Source organism: Mustela erminea, chromosome 4 (genome assembly GCF_009829155.1).
Source record: "Mustela erminea isolate mMusErm1 chromosome 4, mMusErm1.Pri, whole genome shotgun sequence".
NCBI classification, from domain to species: domain Eukaryota; kingdom Metazoa; phylum Chordata; class Mammalia; order Carnivora; family Mustelidae; genus Mustela; species Mustela erminea.
In genome coordinates, this window is record NC_045617.1 from 50,288,975 (window position 1) to 50,314,099 (window position 25,125).

At 37.6% G+C, this 25,125-nt stretch overlaps 1 long non-coding RNA gene across 2 annotated transcripts in view; it reads left to right on the plus strand.

Moving 5' to 3' along the window:
* The window catches only part of LOC116588314, a 105,655-nt gene extending 89,712 nt beyond the window's left edge, over positions 1-15,943 (plus strand). For both annotated transcript variants that reach the window (XR_004284882.1, XR_004284883.1), the window contains 2 exons: positions 14,423-14,521; positions 15,722-15,943. This is a non-coding gene — a long non-coding RNA (uncharacterized LOC116588314). The remainder of the gene's footprint in view (positions 1-14,422; positions 14,522-15,721) is intronic.
* The last annotated feature ends 9,182 nt before the right edge of the window (positions 15,944-25,125 follow it).

The window sequence follows — 25,125 nt, forward strand, 5'->3', positions numbered from 1 at the left end:
AGATAAATAACACCAGAGGTGAGCTTGCAACCCTCCCAGAGATAATCAAAACATTGCAAGATGTGTTAACCTTTACGAAACAATGGGCTAGCGTAATTGGTCTGATGACAATCCTCGTAGTGGGCTTGATTCTGCTAGTAAGGAAACTGCAAATTTGGAGGCGACAGCAACCTAGGCAACAGCAAGCCATGGTGCAGGCCTTGTTAGCCATTGAGGCTGTGACATCCCCCCAAGTGTAGCTAAGTATGCTGGATCGGTAGTCAATGACGGGTAAGATTGGTGGGGGAAATATACCAACCTAAGACAGGACGCAGATCATTGATATCTGCCGTCTGATGACGGGTAAGGATATTCCCCGCCACTGACAACCTAAGACAGGCACGATCCCTGCCATAAAAGAAAAAAGGGGGAGATGTCGGAGGCAGGCCCCTGGCCAGGGCGGCCTCCGCCATTAAAAGATGGCGCCTGGCTAGTTGCCAGGTTAGGATTGCCTCGTGAGACTAAGCGGAACGCCCAAAGAGGAAGTAAACAGCATTGGTTGCTAGCGAAGTTGTTCGTTTAGGTGCACAGCCTGATTCGCTCCCTCATGTACCCTGCTCGCTGATTGGTCATGTAAGCCTATATAAGTGTGTAGACTTGCGGAAATAAGGAGAGAGAAGATGCATCCGAACCAGGGTTCTTGTCGTCCTTGCGGGCCGAGGGCGATAGGTTACCAGGAGTTCAGGAGAGGGGGAGATAGGGAGTTATACAGGTATAGATTTTCACTTTGGGATGATGAAAATCTTTTGGGTATAGAGAGGTGATGGTTATACGACTTTAGGAATGTATTTAATGCCACTAAATTATATACTTACAAATAATTAAAATAATATATATTATCTTATATATACCTTACCACAATAAAAATTTATTATGAGGGTATTATGTGCAACTTTATGCCAATACATTTGTAAAAACATGAAATGCACAAATTCTGGAAGAAAACACTCCACAACTTATCAAATCTGATACAGGAAGGAAAATAAGATATATTAAAATTAAGTGTTTTTGTTTTTGTTTTCTGGGAAGATGGTGAAATAGGGGAACCTTAAGTTCACCTCATCTCTTAAATACAACTAGATATGTCTCATATTAGTGTAGCTAATCCAGAAAATGACCCAAGACTGGCAGAACAAACTCCATAACTTAATGTAGAGAAGAGGCCCCATCAAAGAGAGTAGGAAATTCAGAGAGGCTATGGGGGAGCTAAACAGACTCACAGACTGTCCATGGGAGGGAGGGACTTACAGGTGTGGGGAGAAGAGAAAAATAAACTGTCACACCAGGGAGCCTGACCAGGGGGGATGAATCCTCCTAACATTTGGTTTTGAAAATTAGGCTGAATTTTGTGAGTTCTTACAACTAGTGGTGCTTAAAACCTGGAATTTTAAAAATCTGCAGGCTTGTCTCTGGGACAGCTGGGAGGGCAAGAGGAAACTGTGTCCCTATCCTTAAAGAGACAGCACAATAAGCAACCCACAGAGATAGAGCATAGAGGCAGCAGTTTGAAAAATGCCTGGGGCATAGTGGATAGAAAGTTGGGTATTCATCTCAGAGCATGTCCTGGAGGGACAGGGATTCTTGGTGGATATCTCTAGGACCAAAGGAGCTAGCAGGCACCGTTTCCCTCCCCCACCCCTAGCCTAAACACATAGCCACCTGTAGGAGCAAGAGTGGCACTGACCCTTGCTAACTACTTGCTTACATGTTGCAAACCCACCACCTTGTACTTTGGCAGAACTGCCTCCTCCAGCCTAGCCTGCCAAAGCCCCAGTGCTACTGGTCCCAGCACCAGAAGACCCATGCAAATCTTGCCAGTACTGCACCTCCCACATACATGTGCTTTGTAGATCTGCCCTCTCCAACATGCTGTTGGTTGGAGCCCATCCAACCAGCCCATCCTGGTGTCACAGGCCTGGCAGTGTGTAAGCAGCCCCAACAGGACCAGTACTACTCCAAAGTAACTCCTGCACTGGAGAGAAGGAAAGATAACCACACATATCAGTAAGATTGTGGCTCTAGCAGCAGCCTGGGGGCAGATACCGGTCTGACTGTGGACTCTGCCCACCAGTGAAACTTTTCCAGGGGACAACACAGGGAAGCACCCTGCAGTTTGGTGCTATTTCATTTCTGACAAATACCTAGTCTGAATGAACTCAAGACCCGAGTAGCCCTAGACTGGCCCATTAACACTACTGGGAGCAAAAACTGCCCAAAACAGGCAAAGAGAGCCATTGCAAATGTTTGTACTGAAGGAAGAAGTGGCAAGCCACAAAAGCAGGGCACATGCAATGCACATAGGAGACACCCTTGTAGTGCCAGATTCTGTGAATAGGGAACACTGCACTCACTGTAGGGCACTATAGGACCTCTTTTTCATATGGCCACTAATTTCAACAGTAGGAGGTATAGCTGACTTTCCTAACACACAGAAACAGACACAGAGAATTAGACAAAATGAGGAGACTGAGGAATATGTCCCAAATGAAAGAATAGGGCAAAAATCACAGCAAGAGACCTAAGTGAAATGGAGATAAGTAATACACTGGATAGAGAACTTATAGTAATGATCATAATGACACTCACAGTATTTGAGGAAAGAGAGGAGGACATCACTGAGATCCTTAGCAAAGACATAAAAGAAACAACAATTAAAGGTGAAGAACACAAATGACATTAAAAATACATAAGATAGAATAAATAGCAGACTAGAGAAAGCAGAACATATCAATGACCTGGAGGACAGGGTAATGAAAGTAATCAAGCTGAGTAGGTGGAAGCAAAAAAAATTATGCAAAATGAGAATAAACTTGGGAACTGAGTGACACCATCAAGCTTACAAGATAGAGGTCCTAGAAGGAGAAGAGAGAGAAAAGGGGACAATATATATTTGAAGAAATAATAGCATAAGAACTCTTGAATCTGGGGAAGGGAATGGATATTGAGATCCAGGAGACAGAGATCCCTGATAAAATCAACCCAAGGAGGTCCATACCAAGACACATAGTAATTGAAATGGTAAAAAGTTGTAATAGAAAATTTTAAAATGAGGAAGAGAAAAGAAAATAGTTACAAGGGAAACCCATAATGCTGTCAGCTGATTTTTCAGCAGAAATTTTGCAAGCCAGAAAGGAGTGTCATGATACGATCAAAGGCTGAAAGGAAAAAATATGCAATCAAGAATACTCTATCCAGCAAGGCTATCATCCAGAAGAGAAGGAAAGATAGTTTCCCAGACAAATAAAAGTCAAAGCAATCATTGATCAATAAGCCAAACCTACAACAAATATTAAAGGAGACTGTTTGAGTAGAAAGGAAAACCATAAGTAAGAGTAAGAAAAGTGGGAACACAGAGATGCCTGGGTGGCTCAGTTGGTTGACCATCTGTCCTCAGCTCAGGTCATGATCCTGGGGTCCTGGGATTGAGCCCTGCATTGGGTTCCTTGCTCAGTGGGGAGTCTCCCTCTCCCTCTCCCTCTGCCCTTCTCCCTGCTTGTGCTCTCTCTCTCTCTCAAATAAATAAAACCTTTTAAAAAAAGAAAAAAATAGGAAGCACAAAAGCAGCAAAAATAAGTATATCTGTAAACATCAGTCAAGGGTCTCACAAAAAAAAGAATGTAAAGTGTGACCCCATATAACTATAATGTGGGGCAGGGGTGTGAAGTAAAGAATGGGTACAAACTTAAGTGACAAACAACTTAATATAGATTGCTATATGCAGAACATGTTATATACAAACATAATAGTAACCACAAATAAAAAACCAGTAATCGCTATACAGAAAAAAGAGAAAGGAATCCAAGTATATCATTAAAGAAAGCCAACTAATTTTAAGAGAAGGGAGCAAGGGGAGAAAGGAACAGAAAAGAACTAGAAAAATAACCATAAAAGTATAAAAAGGCAACAAATATCAATAATTAATTTGAATAGGGCATCTGGGTGGCTAAGTCAGTTAAACTTCTGCCTTCAGTCCAGGTCATGATCTCAGGGTCCTAGAATCAAGTCCCACATTAGACTCCCTGCTCAGCCAATGGGGAATTGTCTTCTCCTTCTGTCCCTCCCCCTGTTCATGATCTCTCTCTCTTTCTCTCTCTTATGCTCTTCCTCAAATAAAGAAATGAAATCTTAGGAAAAAATTACTTTGAATCTAAATGGATCAGATGCTCAGACCATACCAAACCAACAGACATAGGGTGTCAGAGGGTTTAAAAAAAAAGCAAAGCCTATCTGTTTGCTGCCTATAACACTCATTTCTGACCTAAAGATACATGCAGATTGAAAGTGAAGGGATGGAGAATAATTTATCATGCAAATGGATGTGAAAAGATAGCTGGGGTGGCAATACTTATATCAAACAATATAGACTTTAAAAGAAGAGACAGGGGCACCTGGGTGGTTCAGTTGGTTAAGTGTCTGCCTTTGGCTAAGGTCACGATTCCAGGATCCTGGGATTGAGCCCCACATCCCTACTCATCAGGGAGCCTGCTTCTGCCTCTCCCTTTGCTTGCTGCTCTCCCAGATGATGCCTCCCCCACCCCCCACTCCCCATCACATAACTAAATAAAATAAAAAAGACAAAGGACATAGTATAATTATAAATGGAACAATTCATCAAGAAGATAGAACAAATGTAAATATTTATGCACCCAACATGGGAGCACACAACTACATAAAGCAGTTAATAACAAACATAAAGGAAGTAGAAGATAGTAATGCAATAATAGTAGGGGACTTTAACATCCCACTTACAGCAATGGATAGATCATCCAAACAGAAAATCAACAAGGAAACAGTGATTTTGAATGACACACTGGATCACGTGGATTTAACAGATATATTCAGAATATTCCATCCTAAAGCAGCCAAATACACACTCTTTTCAAGTGCACATGGAACATTCTCCAGAATACATCACGTATTAGTCCATAAAACAAGTTTAAACAAATTAAAAAAGATGGAAGTCATACCATGCATCTTTTTTGCCAACAATGCAATGAAACTAAAAACCACCACAAGAAAAAAATCTGGAAAGAGCACAAACACATGGAAGTTAAATAACATGCTATTAAACAATGAAAGGTTAACCAAGAAATCAAAGAAGAAATACAAAATCATATGGAAACATATGAAGATGAAAACACAACAATCACAAGTCTTTGGGTTGCAACAAAAGTGGTTCTAAGAGGGAAGTTCTAATAGCCCTAACTCAAGAAGCAAGGAAAATCTTAAACAACCTATCTTGCACCTATGGGAGCTAGAAAAAGAACAGCAGACAAAACCTAAACCCAGCAAAAGGAAAGAAGTAATAAAGTTTAAAGGAGAAATAAATAAAATGGACTAAAACCACACTAGACCAGATCAATGTAATCAAGGACTTGTCCTTTGAAAACAAAATTCATGAGTCTCTATCCAGACTCAGTAAAAAAAAAAAAAAAAAAAAAAAAGAGGACTCAAAATCAGAAACAAAAGAGGAGAAATAACAACCAACATATAGAAATACAAAGCATTGTAAGAGAATAGTATAAAAAATTATATCCCAACAAATTGGACATCCTAAAAAACTAGATATATTCTTAGAAAGAGATAATCCCTCCCCAAATTGAATCAGGAAGAAATAAAAAATTTCAACAGACCAATTATGTGCAATGAAACTGTCAGTAAAAAACAAAAACAAAAACAAAACAAAACTCGTAAAAAAGAGGTTTAGGACCAGATGATGTCACAAGTGATTTCTACCAAGCATTTGAAGAAAAGTTGGAGTTAGTATCTTCTCCAACTATTCCAAAAAAATAGAAGAGGAAGGAAAGGAAAGGAAGGAAGGAAAACTTCCAAATTTATTCTATGAGAACAGCACTACCCTGATACCATTAACCAGACTACAGGAGCACCTGGCTGCCTTAATTGTGGAGCATGAGACTCTTGATCTCAGGGTTGTAGGTTAGAGGCCCACTTTGAGTGTAGAGATGACTTAAAATTAAAAAATCTTAAAAAAAAGCTACAAAAACAGAGAGCTATGGGGTAATATCTTTGATGAACATAGAAGTAAAACTCCTCAACAATACATTAAAAAAATCATTCACCACAATAAAGTGGGATTTATTGCCAGGATGCAAGGATGATTCAATATTCACAAAACAATCAATGTGATACATCACATCAATAAGAGAAAGGATAAAAACCATATGATCATTTCAATAGATGCAGAAAAAGCATTTGACAAAGTACAACATCCATTCATGATAAAAACCCTCAACAATGTTGGGTTAGCTGGAACATACCTCAATATAATGAAGTCCTCATATGAAAAACCCATAGCTAGTATCATTCCTAAATGATGAAAAAGCGAGATTTTTTTCCCCTAAGGTCAGGAACAAGACAGGGATGTCCACTCTCACCGCTTTTATTCGACATGGTACTGGAAGTCCTAGCCACAGAACTTGGGCAAGAAAAAAAGGAATAAAGTCATTTAATTTGGTAAGAAAGAGGTAAAACTTACACTATTTGCAGATGACATGATACTATATTTAAAAAACCATAAAGATTGCACCAAAAAGCTACTAAAACTGATAAATGAATTCAGTAAGGTCACAGGATACAAAATCAATGTACAGAAATCTGTACCATTTCTATACCCTAATAACAAAGCAGCAGAAAGATAAATTAAGAAAACAGTCCCATTTATAATTGTATTCAAAAGAATTGCATCTAAATCCCATGTACAATTAGGAATAAACTTAAGGGGGTCAAAGACCTGTACTCTGAAAATTATAGAACATTGATGAAAGAAATTGAAGATGGCATGAACAAATTCCATGCTTATGGATTGGAAGAGCAAATATTGTTGAAATGTCCATATTACCCAAAGCAATATGCAGACTTAATGCATTCCTTATCAAAATTCCAAGAGCATTTTTCACAGAACTGGAACAAACAATCCTAAAATTTGTATAGAACTACAAAAGACCCTGTTACAGCCAAAGCAATATTGAAGAAGAAAAACAAAGCTGAAGGTAACACAATTCTAGCTTTCTTTCTTTCTTTTAAAGATTTTATTTATTTATTTGACAGAGAGATCACTAGTAGGCAGAGAGGCAGGCAGAGAGAGAAGGGGAAGCAAGCTCCCCGCTGAGCAGAGAGCCCTACACGGGTCTCAATCCCACGACCCTGAGATCATGACCTGAGTCGAAGGCAGAGGCTTAACCCACTGAGCCACCCAGGTGCCCCTACAATTCCAGCTTTCAAGTTACATTACAAAGCTGTAATAATCAAAACAGTATGGTACTCACCCAAAAATAGACAATGGAACAGGATAGAAAGTCCAGAAACAAATCACAATTATGTGCTCAGTGAGTCTTCAACAAAAGAGCAAGAATATGCAGTGGGAAAAAGACAATGTCTTCAACAAATGGTGTTGGAAACACTGGAGAGAGCTAGCTACATGCGGAAGAATGAAACTGGACACCTTTCTTACGTTATACACAAACTCAGAATGCTTTAAGGACATAAATATGAGACTTGAAAGCATAGAAATCCTAGTAGACCTCACAGGTGGTGATTTATGTCACCTCAGCTGTAACATCTTTCTAGGTATGTTTCGTGAGGCAAGGGAAACAAAAGCAACAGCTATTGGGACTACATCAAAATAAAAAGCTTCTGCACAGCAAAGGAAGCATAAAAGAAAACTATAAGATAGCTTACTGAATGGAAGATATATTTGCAAATGATATATCTGACAAAGGTTTTATATCCAAAATATATAGAGAACTTACACAATTCTATACTAAAAAAACAAATAATCCAACTAAAAAAATGGGCAGAAGATGTGGACACACATTTCTCAGAGGATATACAGATGGCCAACAGAAAAATGAAAAGATGTTCATCATCACTTGTCATTAGGGAAATGCAAATCAAAATGACAGTGAGATCTTATTTCACTCTTGCCAGAATGGCTAAAATCAAAAACACAAGAAATAACAAGTGTTGACAAGAATGTGGAGAAAAAGGAAGACTTGTGCTCTCCTGGTAGGAATGCAAACTTATCCATCTACTCTGGAAAACAGAATGGAAGTTCCTCAAAAAATTAAAAATAGAATTACCCTATGATCTAGTAATCACACTACTGGGAGAATATGGAAACTCTAATTTGAAAAGATATATGCCACCCTATGTTTATTGCAGCACTATTTACAATAGTCAAATTATAGAAGCAGACATGTCCATGGATAGATGAATGGGTAAGGAAGAAATGATATATATATACACATATATGTATATATCACTTCAGCCATAAAAAAGAATGAAATTTTCCATTTGTAAGCATATGGATGGATCTAGAAAGTATAACATTACATGAAAGTCAGAGAAAGATAAATACCATATGATTTCACTCATATGTGGAATTTAATAAATAAAACAAATGAACAAAGGAAAAAAAAGAGAGAAACCAAAAAACAGACTCTTAACTATAGTGAACAAACACATGGTTACCATAAGGGAGGTGTTTAAGGTGATGGGTGAAATAGGTGAAGGGGATTGATTAGGAGTACACTTATGTTGATGTGCATTAAATAATATGTAGAATTGTTCAATCACTATGTTACAGACTTGAGACAAATTTAATACCGTATGTTAACTATACTGGACTTCAAAAAAAAATTAAGTTAAAATTAAACCTATAATTAGAAAACTTCCTACTTTTCAAAGAAAACTGTATGTCCAGATGGTTTTACAGTCAATTTATAAACATTTAAAGCACAAATGACCCTAATCTTACATAAATTCCAGGTAATATAGAAGAAAAGGGAATACTTCCTAATTTATTTCGTGAGGCTAGAATAACCTTGATACCAAATCTTTAAAAGGACATTACAAGGAAGAAAGTCTCCATGACTACACTTGTGCTCATGTCTCCTATGAGCACAAGTGTAAAAATCCAAAGAAAATATTATTCAGTTGAATGCAGCAATGTGTAAGAAGGATAATTATAATAACTAAGTATAAGTTATTCTATGTAGACAAAACTGGTTTAACGTCTAATATCCGTCACTATAAATCAATCAGTATAGTTCATCACAGTAACAGACTAAAAGAGAGAAACTTAATAGAACATTTTCTATTGTTCTGTTTGATAAAATTCATCATAACCTAGGAAAGGAAGTCAACTTTGTTAACAGAATATTTACAATAAATTTAATGCAAATATTATACCTAATCATGAAATATTAAAAGCACCTTCTGCCCCCCAAGAATGGGTGAATGTTATTTTTACTGCTTATATTCAACATTGTAGTCAATGCACTGTAACAAGAAAAAGTAAAAGTTGAAAAGGTTTCAAAAGGAGGAAATGAAACTTTTATCATTCACAGATTACATATTTGCATAAATAGAAAATCCAATGTAAATAACAAATTATTTAAACTAATAGGTGAGTTAGCCAGGTTGCTGGACACAAAATATATATAAAAATGAAATGTTATTGTTTATATACAGTTGACCCTTGAATAACATGGGTTTGAGCTGCATGGGTCCACTTATACATGGATTTTTATAGTATGGTAGTGTAAGTGTCTTCTCTCTTCCTTATGATTTTCTTAATAACTTTCTTTTCTCTAGCTTACTTTACTGTAAGAATACAGTATATAATACATATAACATACAAAGTATGTGTTAATTGACTGCTTATGTTATTGATAAGGCTTCCAATCAACAGTATGCTATCAGTCGTTAAGTTTTTGAGGAGTCAAAAGTTATGCACAGATTTCTAAGTGTGCAGGGGTAGCACCCCTAACTGTCACATTGTACGCAAAAAGCTACAGAATATTTTGAGTGAAGTTGAAGAGAACTTAAATTGATGGAAGGACAGGGGCGCCTGGGTGGCTCAGTGGGTTAAGCCGCTGCCTTCGGCTCAGGTCATGATCTCAGGGTCCTGGGATCGAGTCCCGCATCGGGCTCTCTGCTCAGCAGGGAGCCTGCTTCCTTCTCTCTCTCTCTCTCTGCCTGCCTCTCAGTGTACTTGTAATTTCTCTCTGTCAAATAAATAAATAAAATCTTAAAAAAAAAAAATTGATGGAAGGACAGTATATGGCTTAGGTGACTCATTGCTTTAAAATGTCACTTATCTCAAATTGATGTATTACATCTATAGATTCAATGTAATTCCTGGAGTTATTTTACAGAAATTGGCAAACTGTTTCTAAAACTTATATGGAAATCAAATTTTTAAGAATAGACAAGAAAATCTTGAAAGAAGATCTAATTTGATCAACTTAACCTATTAGAAATGAAGGTTTATTGTAAAGGTACCATAATTCAGAGAGTGTGGTCCTAATACAAATCTAGATAAATAGATTAATTCAACAGATTAGAAAATCTAGATACACGTTTATACATATAATACATTTGATTTGTAAAGTGCTACTATAAAGCAGTAGGCAAAGGAAAAATCTTTTCATTAAATAGTTGCAAAGGCAATTTTTTTTAAAGATTTTATTTATTTATTTGAGAGAGAGTATGAAAGGGGAGAAGGTCAGAGGGAGCAGACTTCCCATGGAGCAGGGAACCCGATGCGGGACTCGATCCCAGGACCCTGGGATCATGACTTGAGCTGAAGTCAGTCAGTTAACCAACTGAGCTACACAGGCGCCTGGCAATTATTTTTCTTAAGAAAAAAAGTGAAGCTTGGCCTTTATCTTTTACCATATTAAATATTAGTTTCTGATGATTATAGTTGTAAATGTAAAAGGGAAATAATATTTCTAGAAAAAAATTTGGGAGAATATCTTCATGAATTTGGGTAAGCTATATTGTCTTAATCATAACAGAAAACACTAGCCATAAAAGAAAACTATTGCGTTAAAATTGAGAACTTTTGCTTTTCCAAAGACAGCATTAAGAGTATGAAATGGTAAGCCATAGAGTTGTGAATGATTTTTTTTTTAAAGATTTTATTTATTCATTTGACAGAGAGAGATCACAAGTAGGCAGAAAGGCAGGCAGAGAGAGAGGAGGAAGCAGGCTCCTGGCCAAGCAGAGAGCTGGATGTGGGGCTTGATCCCAGGACCTGGGATCATGACCTGAGCTGACGGCAGAGGCTTTAACCCACTAAGCCACCCAGGCGCTCCGTGAATGATATTTTTAATGTGTGTATTAGTTTGCTAGGGCTGCCATAACTAAATACTACAAACTGAGTGACTTAAAGAATATAAATTTATTTGACACACAGTTCTGGAGACTAAAAGTCCAAGATCAAAAAGACTGATTTCTCCTGAGGTTTCTGTCTCCTTCACTTGCAGATGGCAACTTCTTACTGTTTGTCATGTGGCCTTTTCTCTGTATATAAGCATCTTTGGTGTATCTTCCTCTTATTATAGAAACACCAGTCATATTGGATTGTCGCGGCCAGCGCGACCAATCGACCAATCGACCAGGGTAACCGTGGGGGCTAAGAGGATGATGAAAAAAAGAGACAAAGAGATGGGGGCAAAAGGGACACTGAAGAGGATATCCAACAGTGCCAAATTTATTCCACATCTTACAAGCATTTATAAGGCAGACCAGAATAGGAGGAGCATTACATCAGTACCTAGTCAGATGACTGCAAGTCCTATAACAAGCTTACATTAACTACAAGCAAACCTCGTGATGTCAGGTAGTTTCAGGTAGTTTCTCAGGCTAAAGCCATTAGCAAGACAATCAACCAGGGAGTGGATCATGGGAGGTACAGAACAACAAGGATTAACTAAGAACTCAGGACTCTGGCCACATTGTTCCCTACTGCAGGGAGAGTATGTGGGAAGTCACGTAGGCGAGCGCACGACAGATAGCACAGACCCTTTTTCAGTGCACTCAACTTTCCCGTCCTTAACCTTGTCAAGGTGTCCGGACTTTGAAGGAGACAAAAGTCAGGGCCTGGTTTGGTCCTCGACTCCAACCGTGCTGTGGCCTCCGACATTGGATTAGAGCTCCACCCTAATGATCTAATTTAACCTTGATTACCTCTTTAAAGGCACTGTCTCTAAATATAGTCACATTAAAAGGTACTGGGGGTTAGGGCTGCAATATATGAATTTTAGGGAACATAATTAAGTAGGTAATATATATCTAACAAAGGACTTGTCTCCATTGTGTAGTAGGAACAAACACAAGCCAATGGGAGACAAAAATAATTCAATAGAAAAATATATAAAAACCTTTAACAGTACAAAAAAGAAAAGGAAATTTGAAGGCTATTAAACATATGAAGAGGTGCTCAATGTTATTACTCATCAGTAAAATAGAAACTTAAATTACAACAAGAAACCATATACACTATTTTAATGGATAGATTTATACACAGAAAATACCAAGAGTTGGCCAAAATAGTGATTAAGTGGAAATCTCATATACTGTTGGTAAGAGAATGAATTGAAAAGAGAGTTAACTTTAGAAGAGTGTTTGACAGTATTTACTAAAGTTGACCATGAGTATATCCAAAGACCCTGCAATTCTACTCTCAGTTATATACCCAATGAACACACATGCATATGTGTACCTAAAGATATGCACAGTTTTCATAGCGGCACTATAAACCAGTTCATAATGAAGCAATATAAGTGCCCATCAACAGTGTAATAGATACTTAGGTTATAGTAAATTTATATTAGGGATTCTATATAGCAATGAAAATGAATGAACCATAATTACATAATAGCATGGATAAATCTCGGAATCAGAAAACTTACTGAAAGAAACGAAAATAATTTTTTTTGTATAATTCTGTTTGAAGTTCCCAAACTAATCCAGGGTATTAAAGGTCAGGATAATGACTTTGAGGAAGTGAATGTATTGATACCTAAGTTCTGGAAGACATAGGATGATACTCTATTACTTGAACTGAGTGATGGTTACATGGGGTATACTTTGTGAAAATTCATTATATTGTCCATGTGATTTCTATCTGTGTCCTGCAACCAAATAGCTTATTAGAAATACATAAACTTTCTGAAAATAAGGAAACATGAAGATATGTATTGACTTGTGGGCAAGGAGCCCTTAATTTTGCCTTTCACATTGTATCATACAAGTCCCTTCTTTATTACCTTCCTTCAGAAGGTTCTGATATAAACTCTATTATTCTCATACTCTAACCTTTAATTTTACTTCCTTTTATTTTGCCTTAGGGAAGTTGATGATTAACCTGTTGCCAGTTAAGAGGATGTTAAAACTATTATGTAATATATTGTAAACACAAAATATAATTGTTTTCAAAGAACAAAATAATTTAAAAACGTAATTTGTTTAGGGGCATTAAATAAACATGTCTTGCAGGTGGCAAAATTTTTTGAGCCCCAATTTTTACTAGTATATAAACCTCATTTTGACAGTTTATATATTATTTAATGTTACTCAAGACCTGTGTTTAGACTTAGAGAATTCCTGTGTATGGCTTCATGTCTTCACTTTTCCTTTATATAAGCACACTTCTGTGAAAACTAAAAAATTAGCAGAGGAAACAGAACTATTTACATTTTGTAGGTCTAGTGGAAAGAGTATTTTATGTTATGGATCAATGGTAAATGCCAAATACTCACTGTAGCTAGACTTAGATGCATTACATTTCTCCGGAGAAAAGAGGGAGACTGGTAATAAGATGTAAGGTGTAGTACTTTGTGTTTTTTTCCTCATTAGTTTGTTTAGTTTTCCTACACAGCCTACAAAAAAGGTATTACTACGTTAAATTTCCAGGCAAAAATCTTGGGGCTCAGAGAGTCTAAGTAACTTCCTAAGATTGCATAGCTAGTAAATGGATATGAGATTTAATCCCTATATATTATTTGGCTTAAAGCTCATGTTTTAACATGCTGCCACATAGTTTCTTTGAAATTACATACCAGGGCGCCTGGGTGGCTCAGTTGGTTGAGCAACTGCCTTCGGCTCAGGTCATGATCCTGGACTTCCAGGATGGAGTCCTGCATCGGGCTCCCAGCTCCTTGGGGAGTCTGCTTCTCCCTCTGACCGTCTCCTCTCTTATGCTCTCTCTCACTCATTTTCCCTCAAATAAATAAATAAAATCTTAAAAAAAAAAGAAATTACATACCATTTAATTTCTTTCACTTTATCATTCACCATCTATCCATCCATTCATCCATCCAGTGGGTATATGTTGGATAAATATTGAGTGAATGATACTATTTTAATATAAAAATCTGATAAGCCATTCAGATTATAGTAACACAAACTGGACAATTTACAAAGGCTTTAGTTATGTTAGAGGCATATGGTTCTCTTATCATCATCATATACAGATTTCTTTTTTTTTTTTTTACCATGAATTACTATATCTCATGAATTACTGTAATTCTTCTCTTTGCTTTTTTGGTGTCCGTGTTGATTCTCCATGTAGATTGCTGCTGAACTGAGAAGGATTCAATGAAGATACAAGCTACTTGTATTCCTAGGGGTGTATTAAAAATTGTGTCACATTTTCCTGAAGCTGTTTCAGGTAAGTGTGCATTTAATCATGAAATGTAATGATACTTTTGGAGAGGGTAGGGAATTCTTGCACTTGTGTGACCAGAGAAACAAAATGTATATGTTTATGTGGCTGGGGTTTTGATTTTAGATGGACTGTTTTTCTCATCTGTCTTGTGTTAAATCGTCTACAAAATTATGTTCACAAAAGGCAAAAGAATCATAAGTGTAATTATACTTACTCAAGTAGATATCTTGAAAGTCCATTACATCAATGGACACTAGATTAATTGTATATTCTATTACTTCACCATCACTTCATTATAATGCTGTGGTCTTGATTATGTTTTGGCATGGAGGTCAAGATGTTAAACCTCTATTTTTTTGCAGTGGAAAGAGACTACTTAGAGATCTACTACCAGGAAAGCAAGTTCTTTCTTAGTTGTTGAGCTAAGAAGTTAAAGAAGAAAACTTCGAAGTTATTGAGTTTCTAAGTTATAAGTTATAAAATACTTATATAACATATAAGTATATTAAAACATGAATAGGAAATAAGAGTCAGATTATTATTAAAAACTTTGCTTTTAAAATTATTTTGGAAATTCCTATATAGATTTTCCCTCAAGGACAGTTAATCCACACAAGAATTAATTTCAGCTTATCTAGTTTTTAACTGAACTCTACTTATTTTTTTTTTAAGATTTTATTTATTTATCTGACAGATAGAGAGAGATCACAGGTAGGCAGAGCGGCTCATAGAAGGGAAGGGAGGAGCAGGCTCTCCACTGAGCAGGGAGCCGGATGTGGATCTCTATCCCACAACCCTGGGCTCATGTCCTGAGCTGAAGACAGCCACTTAATCAACTGAGCCACCCAGACACCCCACTGAGCTCTACTTCTAAAGAGTCCAAACTCAGTGTATTCTAGAGGAGAGCTGAACATCAGTAAGAGAAGTAAATCTTCCCGAGTAGCTTTGAATAACCAGGTTCTGATCAACAGGTATATTCTGTATGATACTGAGAATGATGCTTACTTAGGAATATTAATTTTGCCATTAAGCCCTGTTAGCTCTGCAATGGGCACTGCTTACCTGCTTTTGTTCTCTCTCAGCATTAGAGTGTGGCTGCAGTAGTTAGAGTGAGTGCCCTTGAAGCCAGGAAAATCTGCTCAGTAGAGGGTTTTAATGGTCTTGTTAGAGTTTTTGACTTGGGAACATTTTCTCCTGTCACAGGACTTTACAATACACACCCTAACAAGGACCACAGGGGATGAGGCAAACTTGCTGTTGAGATGGCTAATGAAAACATGGAATGATGGCCACTTCTCAATAAAGTAGAAATGCTCAAGTTGTCCTGGCAGGTGTTCAGGTAGGAAGAAAGACTGAGGGAAGTGAGTGTGCTGGATTTAATGAATTATGTAAAGCATCAAATGGGCTATTTTTTGTTTGTTTGTTTTTTTAATTTTTTATTTTTTATAAACATATGATATATTTTTATCCCCAGGGGTACAGGTCTGTGAATCACCAGGTTTACACACTTCACAGCACTCACCATAGCACATACCCTCCCCAATGTCCACAACCTCAACCCCCCAAACCCCCCTCCTCCCAGCAACCCTCAGTTTGTTTTGTGAGATTAAGAGTCACTTATGGTTTGTATCCCTCCAAATCCCATATTGTTTCATTTATTCTTCTCTTACCCCCTTAACCCCCCATGTTGCATCTCTACTTCCTCATATCAGGGAGATCATATGATAGTTGTCTTTCTCCGACTGACTTATTTCGCTAAGCATGATACCCTCTAGTTCCATCCACGTCGTCGCAAATGGAAAGATTTCATTTCTTTTGATGGCTGCATAGTATTCCATTGTGTATATATACCGCATCTTCTTTATCCATTCATCTGTTGATGGACATCTAGGTTCTTTCAATAGTTTGGCTATTGTGGACATTGCTGCTATAAACATTCGGGTGCACATGCCCCTTTGGATCATTATGTTTGTATCTTTAGGGTAAATACCCAGTAGTGCAATTGCTGGGTCATAGGGTAGTTCTATTTTCAACATTTTGAGGAACCTCCATGCTGTTTTCCAGAGTGGTTGCACCAGCTTGCATTCCCACCGACAGTGTAGGAGGGTTCCCAAATGGGCTATTTGTAATCAGTAATTGAGTATGTCAGCTCCATGTCAGATAAAGGACTCTCTCAGCTTTGGTTTGAGGACTGCGGGTAGGCTTAGCTCACACAGCAGTTTAGGAAGCTTTCATTCAAACTTCCCTCAGATTTGCACTGAGATTGACAGCTCTTTTACCCATACTTGATGCCCACATCCCTATATTCACTCATACAAGTCCTTCCTCTAATAATGTACTAGAGTTAAGTAGTTCTGAATCAATTAAAAAGCTGTCCTTGGAAGCTTAGATAAAGATAACTTTACATTTGCCCCGCTATCTGATTAGTCAACTCTTACAGTAACTGGAGTGAATCTGGGAACAACGTCTCTGTCAATAAGATATTTAAATTACTGCCATAGCCACCTTATAGAAAGGTAATTGGGAGTTTCTGATAATTTCCTGCCCAAATTACCCTTACAATAAAAATACTCAATTATGTTTAATATGGTTTATATGTAGGTATATTTTAATTATTATAGTAGATAAAGTGATTCTTTCTTGACTAGATAGATTACCTAATCATAGTACCTTGACCTATCTCTAAAAATACAGAACAAAACAGAACAAAACCTTGGGGTGCCGGGGTGGCTCAGTAGTTAAGCAGCTGCCTTCGGCTCAGGTCATTATCTCAGGGTCCTGGGATTGAGTCCCGCATTGGGCTCCCTGCTCTGTGGGAAGCCTGCTTCTCCCTCTGCTTGTGCTCCCTCTCTCGCTGTGTCTCTGTCAAATAAATATCTTTAAAGAAAAAAAAAAGAACAAAATCAGTAACTATCATGTTTAGATATTAAGATATCTGGGAAAAAGAAGATTTGGAAAAAACGCATCCCATAGTTTTCATTAAAATAAGAATACAACAATTCCCCCTTAGCTGTGGAGGATATATTCTAAGGCCCCCAGTGGATGCCTGAAAACTGGGATAGTATTGAACCATATATATAATTTTCCTACACATACATACCAATGATAAAGTTTAATTATAAGTTAGGCACAGTATGAGATTAACAATACCTAATAATAAAAATAGAACAAATATAACAATATACTCTAATAAAAGTTGTATGAATGTGATCTCTTGCTCTCTCTCAAAATACCTTATCACACTGTACTCACCCTTCTTTTTGAAGTAATGTGAGATGACAACATGCCTGTGTGATGAGGTGAGATGAGGTGAAATGAGGTGAATGACATAGATATTGTGACATAACTTTAGGCTACCAGTCACCTTCTAGCTGTAAGAAGGAGAATCATCTGCTCCTGGATGGTGGTTGAAAGTAGATCACGGAAAATGTTGAAAGGGGAACTCCAGAAAACAAAACCACAAATAAGGGAGGACTACTGTAAGATAGATTTCAAAAAGGTCAAAATATTTTCTGTACTGATTGATACATGTCATTATACATTTGTCCGAACCCATAGAATGTACCATGCCAAGTGTACCCTAATGTAAACTGGGGAGTTTGGGTGATAATGAAGTATCATGATAGGTTTGTCTTGTAACAAATGTACTACTGTGGTGGAAGATATCCGTAAGGGGTAGCTATGCATGAATGGGTGCAAAGGCTTTTGAGAAGTTTCTGTATTGTCCTCTCAATTTTGCTGCAAACCTAAAACTACTCTAAAAAGTCAAGTTAGTAAAATGGGAAAAGAAAAAAAAACCCTCAATGTATTATATTTTCTCTAGCTTTTAATTTGCGGGAGATAGAATTTTTCTATTTTTCTAAACGGTATAGTTTTCCAGGTAGACTCTTGTTTTCCTTAGTGTTATCCTTATCTAAACTAGCTGTATCCATGAAACCTAGGTGTTAGCTTTCACTCCGTGTGACTATATGGATTTCAAATATATGATACACTTTTAAAGGAGATTCTGCAGCTTAATCTTGAAATTTGTTACACTTTCAAATGCTGGGACAGCAAATGAAAGGTAATTTTATGATCATCCGAAATTTGGCTTCACTCCATGGCATCTGTGTATAATAAAACCATTCTTTTTTCTCTTCTGAATGAGTAGAAGGATTCAATTTTCATAAGCTATTTTCTTTTATATGCCCATATTAGTGAAATATACAGTTTCACTTATTTACTTCCACTGTCACTGATTTTTCAAAGTTGTATTGCAGGCATTAATTTCTCCTCTTAATCTGCCTTTAAAATATTTGTTCTTAGCTCTTTTACAACATCACCACATATTAGTAATATATAAAAAATATATATACTAATACATATATCTCACTTCTGCAAATAGATATCACTATAAATATTATTTCAATAAAGGACAAAACAAGCCCAAGTTATCTAAGATGTGAATGAGTTATTATTTAATCTTGCCTCTTTTTTCTGGTAATGAAGAAAACAATAATTTTGTGATTTCCAAATACTGTCTGACATTTTAACTTCCCAAGTTTACCTCACAGTTTTGTCCGTTTTTATTTCTTCTAAGTGAATTTATATGGCCATTTATATTTGTCCCCTTTCTTCACTTTTCACTTATGTAGCCCCTTCTTACTTATATCAACTTAATTGCCACATGCCAGTCACACTTTGAATTTGCCTAGCTTGGAACCTGTATTTTATGAGAAATTGCTGGAAACCCCTGGCCAGGTAAGTAGACACTGCTCACTCAATACCATCCTGACTCAAGCTCATAGTCTCCAGTCTAATTTCTTTACACAGAAGGAAGCTCAGATACCTACTGCAATAGACTTCAGGTGGAAAGTTTGATTGAAAGCTGCAGAACAGCCTTGCTATTGAATTGCCATTTGGGGGTAAGTCCTCTCTAATTTGACCTCAATAACTTTATACAAGATTGACTATAGTCCAAATCACTTGCCTTATTTTCTCTATTAATTTGGTCACTTTTAGAAGCCCATTTGAATGTGGGTAGCCTTATACTGAAAAATTCCTATGTTTGGGCATTTGCTGTCCGGGATGTATGTGTTAGGGTCCGTGATCAAAGGAATGAGACTGATGCCAAGCAAAAGTCAAGGAAAGCTTTATTTCGCGCCAAGCATCAAAAATCAAACTGACTGGTAGGGGCCCTCTCTTAGGAAGAGAAGACGACGATGACCCCGACAAGGCTGCTCCCAAGAAGGCTGCTCCGGACGAGGCCTCTCCCCGAGGAGGCCGCTCCCAGGATAAGGCCGCTGCTGAGGAGGTCACTCACTGGACAGGGCCGCTCCCCAGAATGAGGCTGCTCTGGCGAGGCCGCTCCCCGGACGGGGCTGCTCCCTAGAATGATGCCGCTCGGGTGAGGCCGCTCGTGGCAGGGCCGCAGCTCAGTGGTGGCAAGGCCGCTGGCTGTGGCAAGGCTGCTGGCAGCGAGGCTGTTCGCTGTGGTGCCACTGCCTATGACTACGATGACCAGGACGACCACGATGCTCCCGATGACCATGATGACCACAACGCTCGGACTCTCCTGAAGACTACACAAACGGCGATCCCAATGGCTATTCTAACTGCTATTCTCACTCCTCCTACTACTCTAAGGGCCATTCTAACTCCTCCTACTACCCCCCCCCCCCCCCCCCCCCCCCGTCAGCCTCACAGACTAACCTTTATAGAGGTGGTTGAGCCTGGCCCACACACAGGTGGCCAATGAGATTTCAACTCACCACAATAAATATATGCACGCCCCACTGATTGGATGTCTCCATCTGGCCTGGCCCGCCCCTATATCCAGGGTTTACAAGGAAGTTCCTCTGGCTAACCAGGCCCCAGTATGAAATCTACTTTATTACCAATGAATGTGGGCAGTGTGGCACAAAGTAGGGTGGAAATCAGGGTTAGTAATTCCTAGCCGTGACCTTGGGAAAGTGTTCGGTTCCATTTATAAAATGGGTGTAATAGTACCCACTCTCCAGGATTGTTGGGAGAGTTAAACAGAATCGTGTCTGTAAAGTATTTAGCCAGCACCAGGCTCCTCCTCTCTCTTTCCTTCCTCTCAAGAAGAGCCATCATCATATATATGTTCCATACATGCGTATCTGTAGTATGTTGTGTAGTAAATGCTTACATGGCTCCTACTCTGACTGATTCATTCTAATGCGTTTCATTCTGATTGTATTCCCTTCTCTACTTCACACCAACAACCTTCCCCCTCCTCACCCACCACCTGCCTAGAATTGGATATATGCTAACTTGTGATTGTAGACTTCCTGAAATCACTGCTTTTGCCATTCATTTGCTCCTATTCTTCTGGCTCCTTTTTCACTTTGTCCTGTCATGAGTAGAAACCAATGATGGATTTACTGTTAACCTACTAAAGCTTAAGTTTCAGGCCCCTCACTGGAAAGGACACCTTTGAAGGCTCTAGGAGGGATCCTCTTAATGCTTTATAGAAGCATTTTATGCTTCTATGCATAAAAACATATGATTTTATGCTTTGGTAAATTTTGCAAAGTAAGACATTTTTACCACAATCAGTTAAAACTGTTCTCTTTTCCATTCCATTTTTCCCTCCATCTCATTTCTTCTCTTATCAGATGGATTTTACATAATTGTGGATATCTTTGAGAATTGGCTAAGGGTAAAATAAGATGGATCATCATTTAGTCTGGATTTAGTAGGCTATATATGATTCTCAGTCACTTGTATTTATAGTTAATGGCTTCCAGGAAAACCTCTACATCATACAGATTCATGACCAAAGTGGATATAAATGTGTTCTGTGATGTCTATTGTTATGAAGCTAGAAGTTTTTAACTTTGTAAATCTGTTAACAAAATAAGTTTCCATCAACTTTTGTAGAAAAAAGACCAAATTATTTTATTTTCTCTAGAAAATAGTGGTAGACAATTGTCATAAACTGTGATCAAAGAATAGGAAATCAAAATGTGGAAAATGTATAGTATCAGTTAATAAAAATGCTAGGTTGTTTTCCTAAATTTAAAAATTTTTGTGTTGTGCATCATTTCTTAATTTTAAAAGTTGTGATTTATTTTCTCATTTTCATTAAGCATTCATATCTAATTTTATACTTCTAATATGATACTATTTTTCATGGAGATAGCCTCTCATATTTATATCCACTGTGATCCTCACAGAACCTGGATCTACTCCTAGGGTAACAAATAGCAAGGCAAGAGTAACTGGCTGAAGGGGTGGGGTGGAAATGGATATAATTGCTTGTATCATGAGTGAAAAATTTGCTAGAACTGCCAATGAAAGCATCTCCTACAGAGTCAATAGTAATTAACTGGGCTGGAACTCAAGACTGTGGCTTGTTCTTATAGTAGATAAGTGTTTTTGTCTCACAGAAATTTAGCAATTTATGTAATCCCACTTGGTAGTCTTTTCTTTATGACTCCTCAGTTTGAGTCTTGCCTAGGCAGACCTTGTCCACCAGAAAACTATAAAAAATTATTCTATATTTTCTTCTAGCACTTTTATATTTCTTAATGGGATTTAGCTCTTTAGTGTATCTTGTATTTGGTGTGAGATGCTGATGTTTACTATATTTTTCTCTTAAATATGCCACACTCTTTATTCAATATTATGTCTTTTTCTCAATAGTGAGGAACTTTTAAAGTGAGTTAATTATTCCTTCTAAATATTTGATATAATCGTTTATAATACTTTTTTTTTAAAGATTTTATTTATTTATTTGTCAGAGAGAGAGCGAGCGAGAGCGAGCACAGGCAGACAGAGTGGCAGGCAGAGTCAGAGTGAGAAGCAGGCTCCCTGCGGAACAAGGAGCCCGTTGTGGGACTTGATCCCAGGACGCTGGGATCGTGACCTGAGCTGAAGGCAGCTGCTTAACCAACTGAGCCACCCAGGCGTCCCAATGGTTTATAATACTTAAAAAAAAATTTCTTTTGTAGATTTTTTGAGAGAGAAAGAAAGAGAACAGTGGGGGAGGGTCAGAGAGAGAGAGAAGGAGAGAAAGAATCCATGCCCAGTGTGGAGCTCGATGTAGGACTTGTCACCACCCTGAGATCATGACCTGAGCCAAAATCAAGAATCAGAAGCATAACTCCTGGTTTTAATAAGTTCTATTGGTTAACAAAATTTAGATGATTATAAGCTTCTGTAATATGTTGAATTAAAAAAAAAATCTGTTGAGGGGCACCTGGGTGACTCATCTGGTTAAGTGTCTGCCTTGGGCTTGGGTCATGATCCCAGGATCCTGGGATTGAGCCCCGAGTTGGGCTCCCTGCTCAGCGGTAAGCCTGCTTCTCCCTCTGCCTTTCCCTCTGCCTGTGTTTTCTCTCTCTCTCTCTGTCAAATAAATAAATAAAATCTTTTAAAAAATCTGTTGGAAATATGGAGTAGGCAGTAATTGGAGAGAAGCTGGTATAAATTTAAAGAGAAGAAAATATTTCATTTTTCTATAAATACTTCAGATATTGATAGCTGATTTTTTTTTAAGGATTTTATTTATTTATTTGACAGAGAGAGACAGTGAGAGAGGGAACACAAGCAGGGGAAGCCAGAGAGGGAGAAGTAGGCTTCCTGCTGAGCTGGGAGCCCCAAGCGCTTGATCCCAAGACCCTGGGATCATGACCTGAGCCGAAACCGGCTGAGCCACCCAAGTGCCCCGAAAGCTAGTTTTTTATTGAGAAGCTATTGATTTGCTTTTGGTCAAACTTTTCTCTCCTTTCCCTTTGCTTCCTTTTCAGGATGGTGGTAAATGGACAAAGGGAAATTGTTGTCATTCCTTTTAGGGGTGTGTGTGTGTGTGTGTGTGTGTGAGTGAGAGAGAGAGAGAGAGAGAGAGAGAATCTTCTTATCTCAGGAAAAGTCAGTGTTTCAGTCTGAGCCTAAATTCAGAGCTCAGCTCAGTGAGGCGGACAAATTTCCTCTTACTCAAAGGAAAGCTCAGCCTTTTATTTTTTATTTAGGTTTCATCCTATTGGATAGACCCCACCCACATTAAAGAGGGTAATCTGCTTTACTCAGTCTACCAATTCAGATGTTAATCTCATCTGGAAACACTTTCACAGACACAGGGAAATAATTTTTTTTTTAAAGGTTTTATTTATTTGACAGAGATCACAAGTAGGCAGAGAGGCAGACAGACAGAGAGGGGGAAGCAGGCCCCCCGCTGAGCAGAGAGCCCAATGCGGGGCTCGGTCCCAGGACGCTGGGATCATGACCTGAGCTAAAGGCAGAGGCTTTAACCCACTGAGCCACCCAGGCGCCAGGGGAAATAATGTTTGATTGGGCACTCTAAGGCCTAGTCAGATTGGTACATAAAATTAACCGTAATACTTAGTGTAGGAAATGATGACTAGAACTATAATTTAGTAGATACCTGATTATTATCCTAGATTTGGGCTAAAGATACAATGTAAAATTTCTCACCTTTTGAGATTAAACAACAGCCAAAAGATTTCTATTACTGAAAAACATATATCTGAAACATATGCTAGGTTTGGTTCTCTTTTGCTATTTGTTTATCTTGTAATAGTTCATGTATTATTCTGAGATGAGCATTTTAAAGATGTCTAAATTATTCAATAAATATATTTAGAGAGTCAGGTTTTTATGACATAAATTATAATAATAATAGACTTCTATTTTTCTTGAAATTAACTTTACAAGGGGATAGGAGAAGATACAATATTGTATTCCTTTTTTTAAAAAATTTCTAGTATTCTTAAAAAGAGTCTTTGACATGTAAATTTTTAAAATATAGTTGACACACAATGTTACAGTAGTTTCAAGTGTGCATTTAGTGACTTGACAAGTTTATACATTGTTTTATGTTCACATGTGACTTTAACTTGATTCTAGTAATTAAAACTTTAATTTTACGTGTTTTACAAGAATATATAATTACACTGGACTAGAACTTTCTCTAAACTTCATATGCTGATAAAGATATTATTTCACCTCATTTAGTTTTCAGTGAGGCTCAAAATCTTTTATAAATGTTGGTGCTTTACTGTACTTCATTGGTGAAAATTTTATCAAATATTTCCATTTTGCAAATATTAATTAGCACCAGAGGGAATTCAGGGTACTAATCCAATATACTGATCACAGCTAGTGTTAGGCTTAGTTACGTGCAGTCACCTCCAAGGTATATTTTGAAGAATGCTGACAAAAAGCCTCTAGTCTGAAAGCCTGTTGTTAGGAGAGTGAAGGGAGAATCATTTACTAATTAGAAATTGATCTTGGTTAACAAGAGTCTTTCTGGGGCAAAAATTCCCTTTGAGAGGTGTAAGCATATTACTTCCTTTTAAATGCCAACTTAATCAGAATAATAACTCATTTTGGTGACTGGGAGTTTGGCTAATAATTAGGAAGGAGGAAAATAAGCAGGAGAATAAACAGGACTTTAAATTTCTTTTACTAAAAACAAATTGTCAATGACCAAGGAATGCTGGGACATCCTACTTAAATTCTAGTTATACGCTTTTTTCATGTAACATGTCCTCTCAGGTAACTGTATGTTTCAGTTAAGCTTTGATGGATCTCCTGTTGGAACGAGTAAAAGAACAGATATCTTGGTACAGTTAAACATT